This window comes from Hemitrygon akajei, chromosome 15 (assembly GCF_048418815.1).
Source record: "Hemitrygon akajei chromosome 15, sHemAka1.3, whole genome shotgun sequence".
Taxonomy (NCBI): domain Eukaryota; kingdom Metazoa; phylum Chordata; class Chondrichthyes; order Myliobatiformes; family Dasyatidae; genus Hemitrygon; species Hemitrygon akajei.
The window spans coordinates 43,218,072-43,224,071 of NC_133138.1; positions in this window are offsets into that span (position 1 = coordinate 43,218,072).

Here is a 6,000-nt window from a genome sequence, read left to right on the forward strand (position 1 = left end):
TTAGGCCGCATGTGGAGCATTGGATACAGTTCTAGTCGCTCCACCATTGGAAGGATGCTGAGGCTTTGGAGAGGGTGCAGAAAAGGATTACCAGGATGCTGCCAGGTTTAGAGGGCATCTGCCATCATGGGAGGCTGGATAAACTTAGGCTGTTTTTTCTGGAGCAGCGGATGCTGAGTGGAGATCTGATAGAGGCTTACACGGTTGTGAAGGCATAGAGAAGATATGGAGTATCTGTTTCTCAGGGTAGAAATGCCTAACACCAGAGGGTGTGCATTGAAGGTGACAGGGCATAGGCTCGAAGGGGATGTGAGGGGTAAGTTCTTCACTCAGAGAGTGGTGAATGCCTGGAATGCACTGCCTGGTATGGTGGTAGAGGCAAATACATTAGAGACTTTTGGGAGACGTTTAGATAGCCACATGAATGTGATGAAAATGGAGGGATATGGACATTGTGTAGGTAGGAGGGATTAGTTTGGGTGTTTTTGATTTGATTTTTAGCTGGTTGAGTATAACATTGTGGGCCAAATGGCCTGCTCTGTGCAGTGCTCTTCTAGATTCTATGTTCCTCACACAACCGATTCCTGATACTGGCACTCTTCTAGCTGCAATTCTTTAGCATTGGTTATGGTATAAATTATTTTCATAGCATGTGATTATACTGCAGTCCTACTTACGTATACCCAAGGGTTAGAATAAATCTTTTCATTGCAATCCTTGAAGCCACTGGTTCCTTTTAAATACTTCTCTTTCTGGTGAAGCACCATTCCTTCATGGTGAGGCACTGACAACTCAGACATTCTTTTAGAGTTAATGGGAAATATTACATCTCCATGACAAGCATGTTATTGTAACACAATCTTAAGACAATTTGAAAGATGATTTCTGCAATGGGTGCAATCAGTAAATTGTCTGCAAATGATACTTGAAATTATGTTAATTTTCAAGAGCGATTTTGCATTTCAAGTTTCTGTACCATAGAATTTGCATAATCATAGATAGGATTGAAAAATGGTTTAAATGTGCCCAACAGAGTGGCAATAACTCTTTTGGTCATTACCACAACAACTCCTGCAATAAACATCAGTGTTCCTCAAGGCCGAGAGCAGAAAATATACCATTCGGTCCATCCATCCCAAGCCTAGTTTGAGATCATATTGGCAACAGATAAGTATGATGTGGTTGAGGGTTGGGGACAAGGCACAAAAGCCCTGGGGAAAGACAGGCAAGGAACTCTGCCTGGGAGAGAAAGAATTGGGGTGTATGGGGATTGTCATAGAGTCATGGAGCACTACAGCACAGAAACACACCCTTCAGCCCATCTAGTCTATGCTAACTTGTTTTTCCACTTGTTCCATCTAGCTGCACCTAGACCATAGTCCTCTATCCTCCCCTCATCCATGTACACATATATAGTACCTACTCAAACTTTTCTTTTTGTAATTCAGATTTTTATTATTTATTGTTATTTTACAAAGCAGCACAGCATATCTTACAGCAGATACAGTACAGCATATTTACACAGCCATCCCATGACAGGAAAACATATAAAACTAAGAAACAGAAAAAAAAACTTCTAATTTAAGTTTAAATTAACATACAACCAAAATTGATCCCACACATCTTACACTTTTCCCTCACTGTTAATTCTTCCCAACAATATTAGAATTGAATCTGCAGCCACCAATTTTGCTGACAGCTCATTTCATACTCATACCACCCCCCAAGTGAAAAAGGATATGTATACACCCAGTGGTAGTGATGGGACTTGAACCCACACCTCCATGCATGCTGGAGATTTAATGCTACGCCTTAGACTATTCAATTACTCTATCATCACTCATGTTTCTGACAAGTGAAACTGGGAGGATGAAGATTGGTGTTGGGAGGAGGGGTCATTATGACAAAACCACATTGTGTTTGTTGGGAAATGAGAAGGAGTGGACTCAGGGAAGGGAATCCAAGAATACTGTATGTGGAGGTATGTTGGAGGCTGGCACCATGGTTGGGAGCAGGAGCCCAGGAAGTTTTATGTTGAGAAGTCTGGAGATGTTTTAAAGGGTAATTGGGAGTTGAGAAGGAAGGGGGAATTCATATCTTACTAAACACAAGAAGAGGGGATTCTTGGGATTAGGGATCTCGCGATTTTGAGTAATTGAATAGTGGGGTGTAGTCTCATTTCAGTGCAGTGGGGGTGGCAGGAGTTGAAGTAGGGGGAGGGGAAGAGAAGTTTCATGTCGTGGGTATGTAATTTATTTTCAGCTTGACACAACACTGATGGTCCACGTTATTGTGGAAATACCAAATAGCAGCTAACACAGTCCAGGGACAAAGAAACATTGTAAGGAGAATTACTACGTCATCCCATGTGTCTCCCATGTGGAAGTCAGGTCAAGGTTGCAAGGTGACTGATGGCAGGGATCTGATGATAATCACATTTCCTTTTTGGTGGAAAACTATCTGGAAATGGTGTCAATTGCCATCTATTCTAGGGAGAGCCAGTTGCCCAGCACAATGCAATCCTGCTTCAAGATTAACACCTTCCATTACCCAAATCAATTCAATGGTAAACCAATTTACAAGATTTTTTTCCTCGGTGCATTAATAGTTAAAGTTACATTAAAAATTAAAATCCCATGTATACACCACGGTAATGTAGCAGTAACCACGGCGCTATTACATTTCGGGATATCGGAGTTCAGAGTTGAATTCTGGCTTCCTCTGCAAGCAAGTTTGTATGTTCCTTCCCGTGTGCACGTATGTGGGTTTCCTCCAGGTGCTCCAGTTTCCTCCCACGTTCCAGTGACGTACAGGTTAGTAGGATAATTGATCATTGATTAGGCTAGAGTTAAATTGGTGGGTTGCTGGATGGTGTGGCTCAAAGGGCTGGAAGGGCCTGTTCTGTGCTGTATCTTCAATTAAATAAATAAACAAACAAACATGTATATGAGTGGTAGCAATGACTTTAACACAAAGATAAACATTTTAATATGCCAACTTTGCCTCCTGTAATTGGTCTAATTTAAAAGGAACTTTGAAAAAATCTAGACTTCAATTTACACTATTCATTTTTTCTTTAATAAACAGTAATTAATTTCATTGTAAATTGTTTTTATTACATGTGATAACTTCTGAAATATGCCTACTTGAGCCTGTGTACCTACGGACATGGGTTCAGTCTGAAAATCCTTCTTGAGTAGTTGCACGTTGGCAAGAATAACACTCCTTTTTTCATTAGCAATTAGAAAATGTTAGTTGAAAACAATTTAAGGTCACAGTTATCTGACATTGCTCAACATAGCTTACACTTAGTTTTCTACAGTAACACATGCAAAATGCAGGAGGAACTCAGCAAGTTGGGCAGCACCTATGGAGGGGAATAAACAGTCGACGTTCTTGGGCTGAGACATCAACTGTTTATTTCCTCCATAGATGCTGCCTGACTTGCTGAGTTCCTTAGCATTTTGTGTGTATTGCTCAAGATCTCCAGCATCTGCAGAATCCCTTGTGTTTCTGACTTATTTTCCCCACTCTTTTGCATTAGTTTAGCCAAGTTCAGTTTATTGTGCAGACTGGAAGGAAGCCTAAGCCAAGACATTTTCTGGCGGCCAACCTGAACGATAAAACAGACTACCCACCTGGAAGCAACCTATCCACCCACAGAAAGTCAGTTCAGACATACTATTGAATGCCACGAAGATAGGAAAACAAAGTGCATCAGCCAGTTCTGTATCCCAGAACTACGCTTGGTAACAAACATTCACAGTGTATCATTGGACTACTTGACTACCTGAAAACTATTGTCACTCCCAAAATCTGTGGAGTGTCACAGCAAGCAAGTTGAATAGAATGGCCCTTAACCTGCAAGGTTTTGGAAATTCTTCTTCGGAACAACGTATCTGAAGTGATCGACATTTTCCAATCATTACTAATTTTTCTCAGTTTTGCCATGGAAACAGGTTACAGAAAAAAAACTTAGAGGACTCTGAGTAGGCTATAGGGGCACTCCAGTCTGTTCCACCATTCAATAAGATCATCACTGATCTGATTGTTGACATCAGCTCTGTATTCTAGCCTGGCCCTCATAACTCTCAATTCTTCATACATCTTCCTTCTCACTCTTGAATTACTCAGCATGCGGAGATCACAGAAATGAAGAATTTTAAGGATCCACGGTACTCTGAGAGCAAAAGTTCCTCTTCTACCTAGAAAAGGCAATCCTTTATCATGAGATTGGCAATCAAGAAACCAGTATGGTTCCATGTAGTCATTTTTCTCAACTTGCAAACTCTAGAGAGTTATAAGTCCAACCTGCTTCATCATTCCTCATCAAATAATCCTTTTACCCCAGGAATAAACTCAGTAAACCTTCTCTGCACAATCTGCTTTGCAAGTATAGTTCAAATTCAAGTTCATCTGTCATCTGACTGTACATATATATATAAAAGCAAATGAAACATCATTCCTCCAGGCCATGGTGCACCCACACAACATATACCGCACATAGCACGTAAACCAAAATATTAAGTTAGTAAAATATAATTCAAAGTGCATGTGGTAAAGGGCAGCACAGGTAAACAGTAAGCAGTAAACAGTACAGTAACAGCTTGTTGCCTAAGTGACAGGACTTCGGTGCTGGTGGGATATTCATTAGTCTCACAGCCTGAGGAAAGAAGCTATTACCTACCCACTCTGGCAGTTCTAGTCCTGATGCTTCTGTACCTCCTTCCTGATGGTAGTGGGTCAGAGAGATTGTGTAATGGGTGGTATTCATCTTCAGCAATGCTTTGGGCCCTTGTCTGCAATGGTGCTGGTTAATGTCACAAAAAGGACCTGATGATCCTCTTGGCGGATTATACTGTTCTTTGTATGGTCTTGCGGTCTGATTCCTTGCAACTTCTGTATCAGTGTAGTCCATATAGTCTTCCTTTAATAAAGAGAACAAAACTGAGGTGTCATATTTCTATCGTTCTACACTTCAATCTCTTGAGACAAATTACACATATAATTTGGTTTCCTGTTTACTTTACCTGCATGCTAATTTTCTGTGTTTTAAATATCAAGGGACACAATCTCTTTAAAGACCAGCATCCAGCTGTTTCGCATCATCTAATTAATATTCTATTTTTCTAATCTTCTCACTGAAAGTACAGCCTCATTTCTAAACATTATACTTCATTTCCCATCTTTTTGTTCACTCACATAATTTGTCCATTTCTATTTCAGCACTTCTTGCTGGCTGTTCACAGCCTAGCGCAGCTGTAGTTGTGTACCTCCCATGATTCAGGACATTTACAAGGACAGGTGTGTAGAAAGGGCCCGTAGGATCATTGGGAACCCAAGTCATCCCAACCACAATCTATTCCAGCTGCTACCATCCAGGAAGCAGTACCACAGCAGAAAAGCCAGGACCAACAGGCTCCGGGACAACTTCTTCCACCAGGCCATCAGACTGATGAACTCACGCTCTATATTACATTGATGGTTCTATTTATTATAAATTATTATAAATTACTATGATTGCACATGGCACATTTAGATGGAGATGTAACATAAAGATTTTTACTCTTCAGGTACGTGAAGGATGTAAGAAGTAAAGTCAATTCAATTCAATTTATATTTCCAACAACTGCCTTTATATTAGTAAATAGCTACAATGCACTCTAAGGCCCTAATATATATTATAAATATTTAAGGACTACTATTGATCTTTGTGATACCTCATTAGTTACAGCTGGCCAACTTGTAAATGACCTACTTACACAACTCTCTTTTTTCAGTCAGCTATAGTGATCAAACCTCTATCGATGTTAATGTATTACTTCGGGTATCCTGGATTCTTATCTTGAATAATGGCCTTTAATGTGGCACCTTGTCAAATGCTTCAATTCCAAAAAGACTAAACTACATTCATTACATCCAATGCATTTGACAACACAAGCCAAATATATGATGATATTGTAAGTGTTGTGTTATTATTTCTGAGTAGTAAACTCCAAT